This window comes from Gymnogyps californianus, chromosome 2 (genome assembly GCF_018139145.2).
Source record: "Gymnogyps californianus isolate 813 chromosome 2, ASM1813914v2, whole genome shotgun sequence".
NCBI lineage: Eukaryota > Metazoa > Chordata > Aves > Accipitriformes > Cathartidae > Gymnogyps > Gymnogyps californianus.
The window spans coordinates 18521279-18543006 of NC_059472.1; the positions used below are offsets into that span (position 1 = coordinate 18521279).

Genomic DNA, 21728 nt, shown 5'->3' on the forward strand with positions numbered 1-21728 from the left:
GAGATGCACTGACAGCACTGAATAGTACTGAATTCCTATGCAGTTCTTCAGGCATTCTGTGCCTGTCTCTCCTATATCTCATAAAGACAAAAATGTTTGGCCTTATTGTTGCAGAAACACTAGACAGATAGCAATATATTTTAAAAATCAATTTTCTTTAATGATATCCAAATGTAACGGTCAAAGTGAACAGGAATGTTATGTTGTATTGAGATATAATAGCCAGATTAAAAAGGAATATTAGGTTGTAAACACTGCAAACAACGCAATTTATTTACAGGTTCAGGATGTCAGCTGGGAACCATCACTACACAAACTAAGCCCAAATCTAAGCTTAGAATGATGACTCAAAATGTGCAATCACTCACCGATAAGGCGAGGCTCTCAACCTGCAGGAGTTTCCATGGATGGTGTCCCGACCCACAGGGAGAGTCCCCAACTGCAGACCTGCTGCTCTGAGGAAGACTGGCTTAAAGGGGTCTTCCAGCAGGGCTCCATTTATACCCTAGGTCGGATCGGGGCTCATGGTCATATATGGTCAGTGGTCTGGAAACTTCTCTTAACTGAGGGGTTTCACTGGTTGAGGTGTTTTTTGGTGGGCTCAGGTAGCTGGAGCGCATGACTTGGGGCACTCTGCTGGCCGGCTCGACCCCCAAACCGTGGCTTCTAGTTTAACTCTGTCCTTCCAGCGCTCAAGAAGTTTCGGCCTTTATCGGGGCAGGTGCACCTGCCACACTTATAAAAAACAGATTCACTCTGGTTTTGAACTATCAAGCCAACTGTGGGTTTCAGCCACATGATACACTTCAATAATAGTCTTTTCCAGCTTATCTGGAAATGCTTTGAATAACAGCAGGTAATACACAGGTGTATGTGTGTTATGGTTTCGTTCATATCCATCATCAAGCCAGAGCAGTTGGTAACAGTCATGTTTGGCCTCAACCTAGAGTCATTAATAATTTTATCTCAGGAATCTCAATCAGAAACTTTCACAAAGTTAACAAGGATATACAATGTCATTTTAAAATACAAGATTCAGTGCATCAAAATCATGCTGTAATGCATATATGGGGTCCAGCGTAAAGGAAAAAATGTTAGGGTAAAGAAAGGAGGGAAAGAGAAAATTAGTCTATTGCTGAGTCATTGACTTTAAGGACTGTGAAAGATGGCATCAGATCCACCAAAGAGGTGAAAAAAGCATGGCAAGAGATTCTCCAAAAAAAAGTAAAAGGAAAATAATTTTTAGAAGAGAAAGATGGAACCTGCAGGGTACTCTTGTAGGTGTTCAAAAACCAGAGTGGTTAAAAAAGTTACCAGAAGAATGTAACACAAGTCGGAGAGAATCTATGACACAGAAAAAGGCTCTGCAAAATGTCTGCTAAATAAAGTATTTAGGTTTGACTCTTGTAGTTTCTTTTCTTTAACCATCCATGCCATTTATAAACATTTGAAGTTTCACTGTCTCTGTCAGTTGTTGAAAATTAATAGCTTTACTTGAATTTTGCCTTGTTCTGAAAAACAGAGAGCTATTCATCTTCCTCAGGACTGTGCATACTAAGTTGGATAAATCCTCTTCAGTTCCTCACTCCCAAAATACTTTTCCTTGATGACACAAAATTGTCTTTCCTAAAAAATTAGGAATATGAATTCTTAATATTTTGCCAAATATTTATCAAGTGACTTAATCTTCAGGAAAAAAAAGAAAGACTTAGATATGGGGGAGTAAGTTTTAAATTCCTAGTTTAGGGAAATCTGTACATGGTAAAGCAACCAGTTCTGATTTAGAGTGATCTTGTATTCAAGTACAAGTACTGTATAGCTGGACAATGTTCTGAACAATTTTCCATTATTCTGTAAAGAGTGTACAATTACAGATATTATCTTGCAACTTGAGATTACCAAAGATGACAGCATTGCATGTCTAGAGGAGAGAACAAAGTTGGTACTTGATGGATATTAGACATTGAAAAATTATCAAACTTTCAAAAAGTAATCTACTTAGATATTTTTCCTGGTTCAAAGAACTGCTTTTTAATGTGCAGAACTAAAACCTGTAACTTTCAATCCATTTGTTTTATCAGGATGATGGCATATTCTAGAATTGGTTTGTTAGTAATGAAAGTACACTGACTACTTTTATCCCAGTGATAGAGGAGTATATAGGATTCTCAGAGAGCTGTTGCATCATTTTCATTTATGACTTGAAAATCTTCCCCACTACCATTCTTCACTGAAACTTAACATTTTGAAATATTGAGGTCTTAAAATCTACATAGTAAGGTAATTGAATTAGTGCTGCTAATCAGTTCTTAAATAGACATTCAGACTTTTCTGCCATTCTCTAATCTTTATAATGTATTTATCAAATCTTCCTTGAAAATGAGGACTGGATGGAAAAAAAAAACAATCAACAATAACAACAACCAAAAAACCACCCCAAACCCCAAACACAAAAAACATTAAGAGATGGTCTTTAATTAAGACGAACTACATAATTTAATAAATGGACTACCTATAGTGCTAATACAGTGAAATATCACCATCTTCATGACATTCCATGTAGGTCAGTTAGGACTGAAAAGAGTAAGCAATGATATGAGTCAAGTAATACTAAACAGTACTACTACTACCTTCTCTTCAGCATTTATGTGTAATTCTTCCCCCTCCTTCAGAAAACAGGCAATATAAAAGAAATAGTGATTTAGCAGATATGAAGGCCAAACTGAAATTTTTCTGCCCAAGTGGCATATTTTGCCTATTGCTTATCACTTCAGAAGCCAAAGGTCGTTACAGAGAAGCACACTGGAAACATGGAAAACTATAAGCAATTTCTATATAGTATTTGCTAGCATAAAGGACTGCATATGAATTCTAAAAAGAGGAAAAGCATCTCTACGATGCTCCAACATGAAATAGCAAGGTGGGTATTGAGTAAACAGAATACATTCCTTTTTTTTTTTTTAATTAGTTTTCTGGGTCTGTTCTAAAGAATCTTATGTTAGCAGTAAAAACAGTACTGTACAAACACCATAATATATTTTAGATCCCTCCTTAATTCTTATAGAAATTACCTAATCGTGCTATGCAATCTCATTTTGCCTTATACTTTACAAAATTGGAATACAACATAGTATAGTGAAATATACTTTTAATCAACTGCAACACCTGTGTCCAAATCATTGCACAGACAATTTCTACTATTCAGCACACAAGTTAATTCAGTGATGGATTAAAGAAAAACGTGTTCTGTAGTTTTTCTGCCTCAAAATACATAGATTTAGAAAATACTGATATTTAATAATCTAGTCTGAAACTGGTAAATTCACAGTATTTGTATGTAACAGCAGAGCTTGAGCTGAAAGGTATTTTAAAATAACATGGTTTTATTTCTGGGTGTCATAGAGGCTCACACAATCAAATTAAACAGGTGTTAAACTCAACGAAATTTATCCTTCAATCAAAATCGTTTAGAACTCCGACAACATTAGTAAACCATGGGTTCAATGATGTAAGGGGAAGTTAATACTACACAACCGAAGTAAGAATTCTTAAGCTTTAGAAAAGATAACCCAAAATGCACATATCACTCACCTAAAAGATGAGGGCTTTCAACCTGCAGGAGCTACCTTCGGTGGCATCCTGACCCAAGGGGAGAGTCTTTGACTGCAGACCTGCTGCTCCGAGGAGGACCGGCTCAATTTGTTCACCCCCGCGGGGCTCCATTTATACCCTAGTCAAATCTGATCTGTGGTCAAATAAGGTGATGTTAGTCCTTACTGGCTGAGGGCCAACTCTTCCTTATTCTTTGACCGAAGTGTGTACCTGGTGGTCGTACCCTGACTCCATCATGCAGGTGGTGCGGCTCAACGCCCAAACCACAGCTTCTAGGTTTTTTTCTCTTTTCACAGGCTGAGAAGTTTCGCTCTCAATCAGGGCGGGTGTACCTGCCACACTGGGTAATAACCTGAAATCAAGAAAATAATTAATATCATAGTAAGTAAACATTGAGAATGGGCATCTGCCAGAGGATAAATTAGACTTCAAATGGGAGACCTTTACTTAGGCAGATGTCATGAAACATAGATGCAGAAAGACAGCTCATCAAAAGCAAAGAGGGTGAAACAGAAAGATAAGAGAGTCTATATTATTGCTTGACCATAAGCTACTTATGAAAGATATTACATAATAAAGCTGAAAGACTAATCAGGACTGCTGAGGTACCATTCTTAGCTGCACAAGTTAAGGTTACCTTTAATTTTTTCCCTGTGCTTCCTCATTTCACCAGCACCTCACCAAAGTAATAATTTCTTTCAAATGCATTTACTTTCCTCAAGGAAACAAAGTTATTTTTCCCCAAAGAATTTCAAAAGTCCTGGTTTAAAGACATCTGTATGCTATTGATTTACTTATTTTGATGTAACTATAATACTTTTTCCACTAACTCCTACTTTTTCCATAAACTCTCAGAGGTGGCCTTTTTAGATCACATTTTGATTATTATTTACACGTCTTATATGGCTGAGATTCAGTCATGACAGTAAAATGGTTAGTGCTCCAGTCAGCAAAGGAGAAAATATCTAAACAGTCTTAAGACATTATACAAATTCCTAAGCCTAATAAAGTATTGTGCCTCTAACCCTTCCCCCCGCCCCCCCCAATCCTTGGAGAAAATAGAAATATCAAAAACCAAAGAATCAGTTCACAGTTATTTTGGGAGATAAGATGAATAAATGTAATGGGTTTATGTTGGATAGTAGAATGGTTTGGGTTGGAAAGGACCTTAAAGATCATCTAGTTCCAGCCCACCTGCTGTGGGCAGGGACACCTTCCACTAGACCAGGTTGCTCAAAGCCCCATCCAACCTGGCCTTGAACACTTCCAGGGATGGGGCATCCACAACTTCTCTGGGCAACCTGTTCCAGTGCCTCACCACCCTCACAGTGAAGAACTTCTTCCTTACATCTAAGCTAAATCTACCCTCTTTCAGTTTAAAGACATTAACCCTTGTCCTATCACTACATGCCCTTGAAAAAAGTCCCTCTCCAGGTTTCTTGTAGGCCCCCTTTAGGTACTGGAAGGCTGCTACAAGGTCTCCCTGGAGCCTTCTCTTCTCCAGGCTGAACAACGCCAACTCTCTCAGCCTGTCTTCATAGGAGAGGTGTTCCAGCCCTCTGATCATCTTCGTGGCCCTCTTCTGGACTCACTCCAACAGGTCCATGTCTTTATGTTGGAGGCTCCAGAGCTGAACACAATACTCCAAGTGGGGTCTCATGAGAGTGGAATAGAGGGGCAGAATCACCTCCCTCAGCCTGCTGGTCACACTTCTTTTGATGCAGCCCAGGATGTGATTGGTTTTCTGGGCTGCAAACGCACATTGCCAGGTCATGTTGAGCTTCTTGTCAACCAACACCCCCAAGTCCTTCTGCTCAGGGCTGCTCTCAATCCATTCTCCACACAGCCTGTATTTGTGCTTGGGATTGCCCTGACCCATGTGCAGGACTTTGCACTTGGCCTTGTTGAACTTCAGGAGGTTTGCACAGGCCCACCTCTCTCGCCTCTCAAGGTCCCTCTGGATGGTATCTCTTCCCTCCAGCATGTTGACTGCACCCCACAGCTTGGTGTTGTTGGCAAACTTGCTGAGGGTGCGTTCAATCCCACTGTCCATGTCGCTGACAAAGATGTTAAACAGCACCAGTCCCAATACTGACCCCTGAGGAACACCACTCATCACTGGTCTCGACTTGGACATTGAGCTGTTGACCGCAATTCTTTGAGTGTGACCAACCAGCCAAGTCCTTATCCACCGAGTGGTCCATCCATCAAATCCATGTCTCTCCAATGTTAAAGGATTGAACTGGAATTCAGAATGTATGAAGTGTAATCCTAGCTTTACAAAGCCACCTGTAACCTTCCTGCTTGAAAGAACAAGGCACTTCCCTGTGCTCCAGTTCCAGCCATCATCCTTTGCCTATTTTAGGTCATTCAGGAAAGACTGCCTTGTAAAGTAGACAAAATGGTACTTTCCAAAGTGCTATTGCAAAACCAGTACAAATTCTTCTGCTTCTGTGATCAGAAATCAAGAACTGAGTGACAGGGGATGTTTGAGTACTAAGAGTGAGATGGAGGGAAGAGAAACAGAAGTCGAGCACTGCCTAATGTTACAGTACTCTTGTCCCAATTAGTGGAAATCGATACATCATCCATTCCTAGTTTAATTCCTTTAAACTGAAACAGCTTCAACCTGAACAGCTTTACAATGATTTATAGGAAGCGATATAAATCTTACAGGCAGAGGAGAAAACTCATGTATGTATCCTACTTCGAGAACGTAACCCTCAAAATCTTTTTATGTGCAAATAGGGGAACATGTCTTTTATGAGATGCCAAAAATGTACTATTACTCTGATTAAAGTTTTAAATGTATAACTAATTTACAACAGTTTGTATGATTAGTCCAGTTACAGTGATACTAACATTTACAGTCCAAATTATCTAAATAACTTGGAACAAATCTCATTAATAATATACTTAAAATTTGTTATACCAAAAATTTCTAGTGTTCCCTTTTGTCTGCTGTTGTGCTCATCCTTACTCTGTTCCCCTGGGACCCGCTGCCGATGCACCCAACTGCCTCTAGCAGGAAGTTGTGCTAGTGCTGCAAGTTGTCCTTATCCCAAATTCATTTCCTGGAGGACAGTGATGTCAACAATGGCATTTCTTTTGCTTTGCCAGGAGGAACATGCTATTGATTCTGATGATGATTTCTTCCTCATTGTGGGGTCCGCTTCAGACTGTTTTTCTATCCTTTATATATTTATATATTTAATGTATTTAAAAATAAATAAAATATTTCTATATTTTAGATACTTGCTCTTTTTTCTTTTAGCTACTGTAAACCCAGTTTTGACCAGCTCCCAAATCTGCACTACTTTAACTGACCTTTGTTGAATTCTTCATAGCTCCAGTCTCAAGTGCCATTTTTAATCATCTCATTCCTATACTTCTCCACACTGTGGAGACCTCTGCTTCACTTTCAAGGCCTCTGCTATCATACCAGGCCTGCATTTTTCTGCACTGTGTCATTACATTACAGTCAGAAATACTTCATTCTACACAGAGTAATTACTCCTTATTACTTACTATATAAAAATTATGGTTATACCATACAAAGATAGGCAAAAATTAAAAAAAAAAGAAAATCAGGTCAAAAAATGCTGTTGCAGGTAAAGAAAAAAAATGTTAGTACAAAAATCTGTGGCCTGTTACTCCCAATGGCAATGCTGTGTGTATTGGGCTGCAGGCTATAAGACTGAGTAGTATAATAAGTCAGGAGTTACATCAAAAAAGAAAGCCTTTTCTTTCTGCTTTTAAAAGAAAGCAGGATCATCGCTGTATTTTGCAGAGGGTCTGGGCCTGATGGTGTGCTTTGACATGATCCTAGAAAACCCTGTAGACTGAAATCTATCATCAGGGGAGTTAAGCAGAGGAACAAATAGTTCCTAAATCCTGACTGGACTTAATGTAAGCTATATTCTGAGCCATCCAGCTCTGTCAAGATGCAGTGTCAGTTGTCAAACATCTTCACAGTAGAAAGGAAGGCTACGGACTGTAGGTTCTCCTCAAGGGAAGAAAGACTCCCTGGAGCAGGCAGTAGCTAAGTACAGATTTTTTGAATTTCAGTTGTGGACACAGATCAAAATATTGCGTAGTCCCTACTGTAGGTGTATCTGAACTCAGATCAGAGAAGTATAACAAAACAATGAAGAAGAGAAATGCAAATAAGCAACTCCTAAAATAAAAAATAAAAAACTACAGATATCACTTGTTGTACACTTTCTTTAAAACAGAAGTCAAAGCCATTTAAATCACCAAGTCATAGTATATACCTAGCTCTCACATCAAATCTACTAAATAATCTTGTAAAATTAAAGAGTGCCATGTTTATAATAGCAATTTCCAGCTTTAACTCTTGACTACATGTTTTCAAGGACTTTTTTTTTTGCATACATAAATGGTATACAGTGCAGCATGTTCAGTGAGGTATACGTCCATAGTCTGTACCACACATGCTCTTTGGTCCTCAGATTTCTCAGTTCTCTGTATCCAAATATTTATTTTATTCTAATTCAACATTATTAAATTAAAAAGCAAAATAGGGTAGAAAATAATAATTAAAAAAAGTTACAGAATTCTTTTGAGACCTCTGATTACCAAACTAGTATGACTGCCTAAAAGACGTACATAAGATAACTATACTGATTCTCCTGATTGGAAAATTCACCAGCAATATTGCTAAAAAGTCCATCTACTCCTGGATGATGGAAAGAATAGCAAAACAAATTCAACGATGAAGACACTGAAGGAAAAGGCTTTCCCTGAGACACATTTTGAGAAATTATGAAGACTTATATCTTCCACTGATTTTCATAGCATAAAAGAAACACATTTAAAAATAAGATGTTAATAGAACCTACTATTTTGCCAGCAGCTGATGCATGAAATACTCCAGATTTTTAGTTGATGTAAACTCAGACCTATGACAATTTACACACCCCAAGAATGTTCAAAGAATCGTGATTTTAAAGGCTACTTTAAAAAAACCCAAACAAACAGTAAATTGTCTGTAAAACAGCTTTATTCCTTCCCAATTAAGAAGAAAAAAGTTATAAAGTGGCTGCAGCCACAAAATTTATCCTCTTTTGAGTTTCTCACCAAATATTTAACGTGTATGCAGAGAGCCAATCACAGAGATTTTGGACAGACAAATAAGGATTCATTTAATTGCCTGTGAATCAATTTAGAATAATTTTCTGCACTAAATTGCAGTTAAATTATTATACTGGAAATACAGAAGAGTAAACTCTCTTTTTCCTGGAAGTGTAGGTACTCTGAACTATAGGTATAAGTCATTAAATCATTTCTTAGTATCATCAGCCTTTACCTAGTTAAGTCATGACACACATTTTTCTCTGGCAGGCACATTACAGTCTCAGATTTTATGCCTCAAAGTTATACTTTTGTTGGGTTTGTTGCAAATATGTGTGAAGTTCTTCCTATGCAATGGGAGAACTGTAAGTTGGATTGCTGCAGTATGCATCACAGGGATTTTAAATGATCTCCAGGTAGAACTCTGTAGAGCACAATTTGGCATGAAATAAACAACGTGCAGCAAAAATTTTATCTTGTGCATCTCTCAAGTGCATGAGGTTCAATTCAAATCCAAATGCCCATGAAATGCAGTTGGAGAAAAAGGCCAGCAAAACTAAAGCTTGCTCCAGTATACTTTATTTCTTCTTGCAATTTCTTAGCATTATCCACAGAAATTCTTGTGAATATTAACATCAGCATTGTCATCCAACCTCCAAAAAACATTTCTACACTGGAGAAATTAACCACTGTTATTAAAATCATTTTCACCAAAGCAAAATATGATATTTTGATACCCACAAGGGCCTGCTGTGCCAGCCATTTCCCACCTCTCCACCATGCACACTGGGATAAAATGTAATCAACAAAATAAAATAAAGCACTATACAATATATTAGAAAGTACATTTTTCCTGATGTTAACACCGCAGATTACTTAAAAACACTTAGTGTTCACAGGGATAGCACTATTTGTATGAATGCACTTCCATCAGAAGGCTTCCTAGGTTACAGTTCTTGTCCTGTTCTTACTGTAGCCCTACATTTGACATCACTATTTTGAGAGCAAAGCTGTTGACACTTAAAACTGAGAAAGTTGTGACCAAGCTTAAAAACTGATGAGCTCAGGAAAGCTAACAGGCTAAAAGGTGTAGGAAAGCACTCAGCTGGGGAAGATATATCCAAAAATGTATACATAAAGATTTTTGCATTCTGAAATAGGATACAAAAAAAAAAAAAAAAAGATTAGGAATGGTTGAAAAAGAAATGTGAAATATAATGCTTGCTACTTAAATAGGATGTCAAGAAGGAAGCCAAAACAGTGGCAAATATCTTTCTATACCAATACTAAATGTCTAAGGAAATAAGAAACAAGATAAAGAAACTGGAATATCTTGTCCCAGACAAAGACATTGATAAAATAGATATATCGGAAATTTGTTGGCAGTCACTGGGACAGTAAATGCAAAAATGCATGTGGCAACCTAGTATGGCAAGTAAAAGAGAACTTCGGTTCAAAACAGATTAACAGATTCAGCACAGAATCTGAATGGACCAAAATCCCAAGCTTAAATAAGAATATAGATTTGGGCAACTATTAGAGAGTGCCTGACCAGGATAATGGCATTGGTTACCAAATGCTCAGAGAAGAAAAACAGACAGTGAGAATAGGCAATGCAATTTTTCTGGGTAGCATCAGCATCCTCCTATAGATTAGGCAAATGTCACTCTGGGCAATGAAACAGATGACATTGTAAGAGACTAACCATGTTTGTGTCAGGATCAGCTAACCAGGGAGTCCCCCGTCCCCCCCCCCCCAAAAAAAAAAGTTACCATTCATTTGGTGCAAAACAATGTACAGGATCTTGTTCAAAATCTTACAAAAAGAATATCATTTTGTAATTGTGTTGATGTACTTAGATTCAACTGCTGTACAGAGGAATGAAGGACAAAAGAAAGCTTGTAAAGAAAGTCAAAAGTAGGAGGAAATTTGAATAAGCAGTTGGATAACAGACAGGAAAAAGAAGTTAGGAATAAGCGTTCAGTTTTCCAACCAGCATTGGAAGTAACCAGAAGTGTTTCACAGGGGTTTATGTAGTTCAGCATAATTATGAATCATTTAAACAGTGTATATGCATTAGGTTGAGTGAGGACAAAAACAAATTATGAAGAACTTCAACAGGACCTATGGCACTGAGTCACTGGTCAATGATATAGCAGATGAAATTCAAGGTACATGGGGAAAAATAAACATTGTTTGCACACAGGTAAAAACAACGTGACCTGACTACTACCACTTAGGAACGAGATTCTCAGCTGATAGGTAAATCCATGAAAATATAAGCACAACCTGCAGTACAAGTCAAAAATAACAAATCAATTGTTAGGAATCATTAAGAAACTAGGGGAGAAAACAGAAGATATCATTATGCCACTATTTAAATCCATGGCTTACCCTCAGCTAGTAGTGCTGTTCTTCAGGGGTTGATACTAGGTCTGATACTGTTTAACTGCACTTAGGGGAAGTTGCTCAGGGGAAGGAGTCAGAATAATTTGTTTAGGACTCTGGGCTGCACTGAAGGAACAGTGAAAAACAGCCATGGATCATCTCACCTCAAACATTTTTTAAAGAAATAGGAAAATGAGAGCTGATTTTTGTCAAAGCTTATAAAAAGGGTGCTTAAGCTAATACCCTTATCACTATCACAATTGCCTAAATAATTTGTCTGACTTGCAATGATTTTTACACAGTATGAATTAGAAGATCTATTCCATTTACTATGCGTAAGTGCATGATGAGTGCTCAGCAACATCATCAGGATACTTAAAGCTGGAAGATTTACTATGAGTTTTTCAATTTGTGTATCACTGTTGAAAGCTTTCTTAAGCATGAGCAGTACTTATTGGAAGAATACATCTACATGTTTTTGACTGAGATTAAATTTTCATCTCGGGTCTTCTCTCCATAGAAATAATTCTTTAACAGATCAGAACAACACGGAAGAGAAAATTGCCCTGAAATATGAGTGGATAAGGAAATCACCTTGTCACCTAGTTTTAAAATAAGGTTAGAAAAATTAAAAAAATAATTTGAAAGTAATAGAAAATGTTCGACTAAGAAAATTGAGGGGATGTAATCTGTGTTAAAATACAAATATGTACAGAGGACAATAATCTATGTGCATTAGGCATATAATAATCTATGTGCCTATCTTTGTAACTGTGAAATCACTTAAATTTCAGACAGATTGCAAATATGACTATAGTGTAATCTTTACAGTTTTAGTGAATGAAGAAAGATAAAAATAAACCTATATACAGTAAAAATATAAGGGACCGGGGATACATATGTAAAAGCAGTATAAAGGAAATAAAAATCATATTGATTGCATCATTACCATATCACAAATCCAAGGTATTTGTGAATGTTTCCAGCACAGAAGCATGTTTAAGAAAAGAAAGTGCAGGCAAAAGTTAAGCTCCATGTGCATTTCAGTATCTGAAATATGAAAAAATAAATCAGTGATATGGCCTAAAGTAAGGTGAAAATTGTTTTTCAAGGTGCAGACTATTTCTATACATAATACTAAGTGGAAGTGTGTACATATGTGAGGCTTACTGAATAATAAGAAATCAGCTTATATGTAAGGCTTTACAAAGAAGAGATAAAAGGTAATACAAAATTTGAGGAAAAACTAGTCAGAACCATGTATTCTTAGGGGTAAAGTTACCATAAGAGTGTAAATAACTTATTTGTATCCAAGATCACTGAACAAGAACTCGAAGTTACAGAGGACATTTCACCAAGTTAATTATTTTTATACTAGGTACCGCATAGTTACGTGTAGTTAAAAACACTATACATGTAAGAACTCACTTGATCAAAACTAAATTGAGGTCAAGAAAGACTGCCTGAATATTACACAAATAATTGCTGACATTCTCATTACTTGAGAACAAGGCAATGTGAAGAGGTCATGAGTGGAAACTGAAAGTAACCTAGGGAGAAAAATATCAGATGGGATCTGGTTAACCTGAAATTACATTAAATTTGGCTTAATAAGAGAAAGTGCCATGTGTCATACTTTTGCTGACAAAAGAAGGACTAAACTATGATCCGAAAAAAATCATAAAGATGCTCGGTCCCATAAATATGTGCTAGTCGAAGAACCTTAAGGATAATGCCGGACTTTCTTAATCACTTGTCAAAAAAATGTGAGCCTCTGAGCCAACTAAATTAAAGCTATCATATGGGAATGGACAGAAATACAAGAAAAAGCTTTTGAAGAAGTAAAGAGGTTAATTTTAAATTTTCCATTAAAGAAATATTATAACCCAAAGGAAAGGTTAGTCTTAGAAAGTGACACTTTGGAGAACAGTCAAGGAGCTACATTAATGCAGAAAGAATGTCTAAAAGCACTTATGAGCTGTGATTTCTTAGTTAACGAATGAGAAAGAATTAGCACTAGGCCTTTACAGAACTGAGTAAAAGGTTTTACAAGGTTTGTCAGGACAAAAAAGCAGTATAGTGTCATGTTTCCCCAACTTTGCTTATGGTTTAAATTTCTGAAAGCATTATTTTAAGTGGAGAATGTGAAACTGGCTCATCACCACGCACATGAGACTGCATCTGACACAGCTGGGATCTCCTGCAATGTTTTGTCAAACCCCACCACAATACAAGAATTGTCCAGCACATGTTCAGACCTTTTCCTCCTATACAGTTAGTGTCCCCCAAAATCCGAAATTAAGCATGAAATGCCCTACTGCATTTTGCCCATCAGCATAATGTCACCTTTCCTCTTGAAGGCCTCTTCAGTTCCCTTCTCCTTTCAAAGCTGTGACACACAGCCTTTTCTACCCAACACACTCTGGCCTCCAAAAAAAATTGTCAAGCAACCCAGATTTGAACATCTGTCACTTTCATTAAGACTGTATTTCTAGAGCGAGGCTGAACTGGCTTTAACACATTTGACTTTTACTTTCCCAGTGTCAGGGTGCTGCGTGTGCCAGCTGCTCCCTGGAGTCTGGGGGCAGCGGGGGCTGCCCGGGGCAGCAGCTCAGGGCCTGGCTGACAAGACACATCCCACCACCCCAGCCAGGAGCAGGGCAGGTGGGGGCCACCGGGGCAGCCCCAGTCCTGGGTATCAGGCACATGCTGGGGGACGAGCTGAAGCCAGGCAGGGATGTCAGCCCATGTGTAGGGTCAGGATCAGGCCCTGTGAGGGGGATGAGGGTCAGACTCTGCCCTGGGCTGGCCGGGAAGGGCTTTTACAGGAGGGTTAGTTTTGGTTATGCTCACTCAGCAGCTAGTCACAGGCATATACAACATTATTGTTTATAGATGTTTCTGAACAAAAGGTTTTCCTGAGAACTGTTTCTCTGGGTATTCCCAAGAAATCTCTCATCTCTGACAGATTGGAGGTAACAGCTGAGCACTAAACTGCTAATTGTATGGGGATCTAGAGGTTCAGCATGATTCTGCTTAGATCCTCTAATCTAGCATATGCCCTCAGAATCTTCATTTAACCAACAGGACCTGGTTAGTATCCATGTTGAAGATGATGACCACTGCTTCTCTGTAAAACAGAGTCGCAGAGCAGTGGAGGAGTTTCCATTGCATGACAACTTAAAAGCAGAGATACAAGTATGGGCACACTGGTTAATTGGTGACAACTCAATCAAAGACGTATAGAATTTTAGTATTTTTATGAGATATTGAATATTCTAGTTATAGCATATTCTGATAATGCATGTATATATAAGATACAGTTCCCGATTTTTTTCAAGATCAGATTTTAGCCCTTTTATGGTCAACATGAGTGTAATTTGTGACACTACCTTCTTTTATTAAACTCAGAACAGTGTAATTTCAAATAGTTAAGATCTTTAGCAACATACGTGTCCCGAATCGCAAAACTTTCTTTTCTTAGAACACTTGTCAAGCAGTGGAAACAGAAAAATGCACCATAAAGGCTGACCAGGCATTGCTGATGAAAATGAAAGGAACTGGGTCTTGTTCTCATCTGGTAATACAGCATCAGACCTAGCAGTGGGGTTTAAAAGCAGTCTAACATGGAGACTAAGAACACAAACATTGTCACCAGTCAAAAACTGACAGGCCTAAATTTCTGTTCAATAATCTCTGGAGAAAAAAAAAAAGCGGGTAAGCATTATCCTACAACAGACTTGCCAAGAACGTAAATGAAATCAGGGAAAAAAGTGTAACAAATATAACAAGGTACAATAGCATAACAACAATTACAATAGGAGGAAAATGTTAAATTTTACAAGCGATCAAATGAGATTCAAATGAAAAAGAGAGAATAAAAGGAAAATGGTGCCATTTAAGTAGTAACTTAAAGTATCCCCAAATACCAGGCACAGGCAGTAGGCTGGAAGATGCAGAGATGGGGAGGTCAGAGAGCACGGGAAACAGAATGGATGTGGAGACACCACCTCTTCACCACAGCAAAGTACCTCAAGGACTTGAAGTATTTTATCTCATAGATCCCTGGTGAGCCAGAAGCAAATGAGCTACAAAGACTAGGTCAGGTCAAACAATAAAAAAGATGTAAAGCGTGGTTTGAGAAACCTCATAATGCACAGTATGGTGGAGTGCTAAATTCACACTTGAAAAGTGCAAGTGGCACAGGAGCAGCACAAACAGAAAGGAGGAGGGAACAGAGAAAAACTGAACCCCATCTCTCTGGACCTTAACTGCTCATGATGGTCAAACCTCAACAGGGCCTGAATCCCAGTCACTCTGAGAGGCTTTCCGCTTGTTTCGTATCTCAAAAGAATCCTGTTTCCCAGTTCAGGTCTTCTTGAGTATCTGTGGTTTTGTTTCATATTCTTTTAAAAACATGGTGAAGTTATGCTTTACTATTTCTTACAACCTCTGTTCATTAGAAATCAGGAAAAAAAGTTATTCAGACTAACTAAATCATAGTCACCTGTCATGTATTTATGATGACTGAACAATATAGGCCTCTATGCAACATCTTCATAGATTTTCTTGTGGCATCTCTTCAAAGATACAGCACTGACAATGAATCCCAGCCGGTAGGGTTGGAGGGGACAGCATGAAGAAAAGTAAAAAGTTTTTGGAATTATATCAGCTGTACTGACTGGCATGGCACAGGGAATGCTTAGCTGCCCATAAACTGAGCACTGAGTCTTGCATCCACACTTTACCGTCCCATCTCCAACAGACTGTCTCACTTGTTTTATCCCATCCTCATCCAAATTCTAAATACAGGTTTGTTTCAGTTTTGTATACATACGTACAAGTTCACATATACACACAAGTATGGCAGCCATTCTTATCAGTCATCCTAACGGTGCTATACTTAGACTTTGGAAGCTAAGTTTGCTTTCTTATTTCATAATAAAGAAGAAAACAAGCTCCTTTTCCCAAGTTTACAGAGTAATTACAAAGTCATCAAGTCATTTATCAGTCATTGTGATGTTCTTCAGGCATGCTAGAGCAGTATCCATGTACCTTGAAGGAAAAGTTGACTCCTTAGTACAGCTGACAGGATTAGACAGCTGATGTTACTAAAGTTATCCTTTATTTACTATTCAGACTAGCCAGGACTATGGAGGAAGTCAGAAATGTAATGACCCAGAAATCAATTTCATCAGAACCAGAACTGAAGCTACACAGACCTTTGTCCTTAAATATATAAAGAACAGACATTATACATCTGAGCAAGGAGTGGAGACTGTAGTAGGCTGGAATGATTTTCGGTGGGAATGCTAGCTCACTGGCCATTTGCAACATCCAGATGTAAAGGAAGTGAATAGATTATTAGAAAGTAGTTCATTCTGCCACAAGATTTATTTGAATAATATGACTGAATATTCTCAGACTTGATGCCTAAATGAGATTTCCTTTGTTCTGTAATGCAGAGCATGATAATTCAGACAGATCAGTACAATTCCTACTGTCTGCACGTTACTTGGGTGTATTATAGTATATTGTACAGAATACTATAAACTCATAAAGCCTATGAGAAGAATGACCTACCAATGACAATAGGAGAAGGATTAATTTAGTCTCTCCAAAATTCCAGGTAAAATTATGCCTTCACATTGCTATTGTTCAGGAAAATCACTCAGATCATAAGGGATTTAAATCCTGAGACCAAGCCACAATTGTCCATACAAAATGGATTCAGGTTGTCTATAATCCTATTTGACTTTATGTCTGGAATTGTCACCCTTAGAAATTGCCCCAAGGGTCCTTTCAGGAACAACACTAAATCATCTTCTCAGCCCAGAGATGGTCACCTAGTATTGTTATAAACAAAGAAACAAACAAACAAAAAAAATAGATGGGACAGCCTGGTGTACAATGCCAGGAGACATCTACATTTCACAAGAGTGGATACCTGCACTCTTAAAAAATTTGAGTTTGCCTTTATCCATATCTGTCATGGATGAGTGATTTAGGATCCTTAAAGAATGTGTAAAAGTACAACTTAACAGGGTTCAGTGGTAATGTTCACTCTATTACTTACTACATGGGAGAAACATACAAAGGAAAATTGAGTTAGAATCAATTTAGAATGATTCACACAGAGAAGAGAGACACAAAAAAGGTAAGGGAGACCCTCCCGTTGAGTCACAAGGTTCAGAATAGACCCCCTTGCTTTCTAAACTCCATCTCAGAGAGGAATCTAGGTGCGGCTGGATCCAGAGTTAGTCTCAGACTTGGTCAACGGTTTATGTCTAAAAGATTATATATGCACAATCAATCCTTTATATCACTCAGTTAGGATTTCAAAGTTTAGCATGTTGTTACTCACTTACTGATCCGTCCAGGCATCCGATGTTAGTTCGCTCTGAAGTTCAAGCCCTCAGTTTCCTGAAACAGACTCTCATGCATTGAGTCTTATAAAAACAAATAATTTGAGTGCTACAGCAGCAGGATCAGCTCCAGCTGGGTGCCCCCAGAGAGGCACCAATGGACGAAGGGGGACCCTGAACAAAGAAATCCCTGGGCAATTATACCCTTACAGACTATTCACCCACCCTTCACGCACTCTTCACACTCTCTTCACATGCCTTCCATGAGCCCTTTGGTCCAATAGTGAGTCTGGTCTGAGATCTTCTGCCTCCTTATTGGTTTCCTTCACTGGCTCCAGACAGGCCATTCGTTATCTTGTCGAGTTGCAGGTGCTGTTGATGGTTGTAGCCTTGAAGCCTCCTTCTGATTTACACTGGCTCCGGAGGCCCCTGTTTTGACTAAGTAGGTACATGTTCAGTAAAACTAAGTGAAAGTTTACAGCTTGTGGCCTAAGACTTCAGCAAATCCAGCTAGTCATGCTAAGTAAGTGAAGCTAAGCAAACAGTGTGCTAAATCACACAACGTTATAACTCTAAGTGATTCATTCTATTTAAAACTTACTTATTTAACCTAAATGACTAATATCTCTTAACATTGAGAGGCGTCCCTGCTCAAGGGGAGAGTTGCCTGGCGTGCAGTCCAGTTGCCATCCAGGGAGAACTCAAATTGGGCTCATCCAACGATCTGTCATTGGTAAAAGATCTCGTTGCTGGAGATCACTGCCATGCAGCCACGCTGCCTCGCAGAGAGAGCTCAAAGAAGGCTCACTTAGGCTGTCATATTTATGGGATAAAGTGGTTGTAGTCAAATTGCATACAATGGGAGAGGTATGCACAAGACTCTTTGTACCCACAGCTTTCACTGTGTCAGTCTGCTCCTTCGTGGGTTTCCTAGAGGAGTTCTTGGTCCGGCTACGGCTCAGGCCTTTACCTCCTTTGGAGCCTGTACCAAACTGCTGCTGGTTTGGTTAAGGGGGGTTGAGTGCATCCGTCACAGTGTCTGAGTTTGCCTCATTGTCTGAGGTTTCCCTTCACATCCAAAGCAGTTCAGCTAGCTTGTACCAGAGCTAAACGTAGGTTGCACCAGCCTTAAATAAGCAATGAGGAAAGCTGGCGAGTCTGGCTTTGAGCTTGACCTCAAGTCCACTCCTGCACTGTGTTCCTAATTAGGTTCACCCAAAACTTCATTTTAGCAAATAATGTTCCAACCTCTGAACACTTAATACCAGATGATATTATTTAACAAGAACTTCCTTGTTCATTTCTTATTCAGTATTTGGTTAATCCAAAAGCAAGCAGGCCATACACAAGGCCAGAGGTTAGGATAAAATGCTGAAATAGTTTCCTTCTTCATGAATATTCATGTAATAACTTTGGAAAAACACAATGATTTCTTTGGCATATTCTACCTTAGCACTAAACACATTACTAAATATATATCTTCAAATAGATAAGGACAGAAAAAGTAATTTCTAAGAAATATTCCCAGTTATCCAGGATGAGGCAGTCTGAGAATTTTAAACAGGAAAATAAAGCAAAAGAGCTGAGGAGAACTGAAAGGTTTGCCAGCTGTTTAAAATTACATGTCTTCTCTCTATTCCACACGAAGAGAGTTTAAGCATTGAAAATTAGTAATTTTCGGTGCAGTAAGCAGTTACTTCTGTAACTTTTAGTACAGAAGTACATTGAAGTGGCAGAAATACATAAGCTACAATTGAACTATTTCATTTAACTACTCACAGCACTGTAGCTAAACTCAGCAGAAGCTGCTAAATCAATTTGGGCAGCTAGTACATACTGTGCCTTCTACTGCTATAGATACAATAATGACAGCACCACCCATACACAAGTCCTTTTGACTGCAGGGTAGGCACATTATTAGTTACAACCCACATACAAACACTCATCAGCTTATTAGTGACAACTGAGTTCTGATTATGCTATATATCTAAACTAAAGACAAAAAAACTGCAGGCATTGAATAGCTAACAGAATAATTCATTTTTCAGAAGAACATTGAATGTGACGAATAATAGGTATCAAATGTGCCTAAGACATATTTTTGCATATTCCCAAAGCCAGGAAATTCTGCATGACAAAATTTGTGGTTAATAAGTTCTTTAGTCTGCCTGCAAGCACTTACGTTGTCATCTTTGAGCACAGTAAGAACCACTGAAAAATCAGCCAAGTTGCCCAAGGTTCACCAAGGAAATTACACTGGAGAAAATAGACTGTGGTTGTGTTTTAATATCCTAGCAACTCTCAACCAAAGGCCCTAGAATGGAAATAAAAAAAAAAAAACAACCGCAAATATTCAATGATTGTATCCAAACATTTAAAAAGAATCTGCTATAAGAATCTATTCTTTATTCTAACACTGGTATTATTTCAAAATGTTTGTACAGTAGTCTACACTTGGCAGAAACTCTGCATAATTTTCCTATTGTACTTGCATATAATTTCAACTTTTGGTGCCAAATCAAATTTTGGGAGGCTATCATTTCTTTTCCACTAAATCTGATGGCTTAGGGATATTCTATTAGACAGCAGTATAAAACCAAAGCAACAGTTGGAAAATTAGGAAGGCACTTGTCAAAGTCTGTTAGTCTAGGGAAAATTAGTATAGCCAATAGCTTCAAAAACAGCTGTTTAAAATTACAATCTTCAATTTGCACTTAACATTATATATGACCTCATTGAACACCAACCTGACTTAATGAGCACAGTGAGGACAGCTGAGCACCTGAAAACTTGGGCTGGAGTCAGTGGGAGTGGCATATACTGATTGGTTCTTAAAATCCTGAACAGGCTTCTTGTTGGGTATGTAAATGTGGACATAAGTATCTAATTTTAAGCCTCAGGGTCTGAAGGACAGTTAAATATGTTTCTGCTTGAAAATGACACTTTGTATATGAATAATAATCCACAAAACTGAGATCTGCAAGAGCAAAAAAAAAAGATCTGATCATGTTGAATATATGAGTATCTCAAGATTTGCTTTAGGACTAGAGACCTCACATGAGCAATATTCTACAGATGATGAAGTGTCCCTTTGCCAACAGACACCAGATGGTTGTTAAATGACAGATGAGGGTCTACATTTGATAGAGTCAACAAACCAGGCTGTAGCATATTTAAAACTAGTAATCCGTATGCATATTTCAGAGACTAAGAACTCACTGATGATTATAAAAAAGTTAGTTCAAAGTCATTCTGCTTTCAAGGTTTACTTTGCCTCAACATTTTCCTGGTTGAAACAGTGTCTTTATCACTTACCTTCAAGTGGTAAATGCTAATAGCATCACCTGTGATGAGTGAGAAAAGTGAGTGGTCTGATTAGGAAAGGCTCATTCTTTATAGTGAATATTATTCTCTCAGTAAATGAGGAAAAGAGGATCCTATTGACTCACATAAGAATTCTGTTTGATATTACAAGAGATGATGACTGATCAGCATTTTCATGTAGCTAGTGATTAGAATAAGACCTGACATAGAACTACAATCCTAGAGCCCCTAAACCTACGGCAGAGTATTACCCTGATTTGATGCTTCAGGAGTTGTTGGTAAAAGAGAAATCAGAAAAAATTTCATTATAGAGCAGATATTACTTGCAGGTATTTGTGGAGAGAAAAGGAAAATCAGTCTTCATTTTTATTATCAAGCAACATTTTATCTAATGATGTTGCTTTAGTAGCAGGAGACACTACCTAGGAAGACATATCTTTATTTCTGCAAAGTATAAATTCTGGTATTTGTTACAAGCTCTTTTACAGAAATAAGGACCCAATAAGGAGCTGACAAAAGTCAAGGAAGGATTTTCCCACTGTGGAAAATATTTGGATTTGGGTTATTTTTTCCCCTTTCTCAGCAATAGATGATTATAAAAGCCCTTTCCTTTCTCAGGATTCTGAATATTATTTTGTGTTCTATCTACTGCTGAAATCTTTCTTTATCTGAAAATGAGATTGAATAATTTCTTATTTTCTAGTTACATCCTTCAGCTTTGCACTGGGGCTCAAAATGCCAACTGAGGCTACCAAGCACAAGTCAAAAATCTGTGCATACAGACCAGTTTCTGATATTCCACAGATTAATATCTGTGTCCCACTTGAACAGAAGATCAAAAAGGCTCTTAAAGATGACCTTGACCAGAGAAAGCATATGAGTAATTAATCGTTTCTGCCAGAATCCTGGTAAGTGAAGAGAACATTGCAATGACTAACAAGATTG

General features: G+C 38.0%; 1 long non-coding RNA gene across 1 annotated transcript; it reads right to left on the reverse strand.

Annotated features, from left to right (window-relative positions):
- Positions 1–185: 185 nt before the first annotated feature.
- On the reverse strand, positions 186–17635 carry LOC127013589 (uncharacterized). The gene is made up of 4 exons (XR_007766094.1): positions 17459–17635; positions 3823–3964; positions 3592–3745; positions 186–1626 (listed from the first exon to the last, which is right to left on the reverse strand). It is a non-coding gene; the product is annotated as an uncharacterized LOC127013589 (long non-coding RNA).
- Between the last annotated feature and the right edge of the window lie 4093 nt (positions 17636–21728).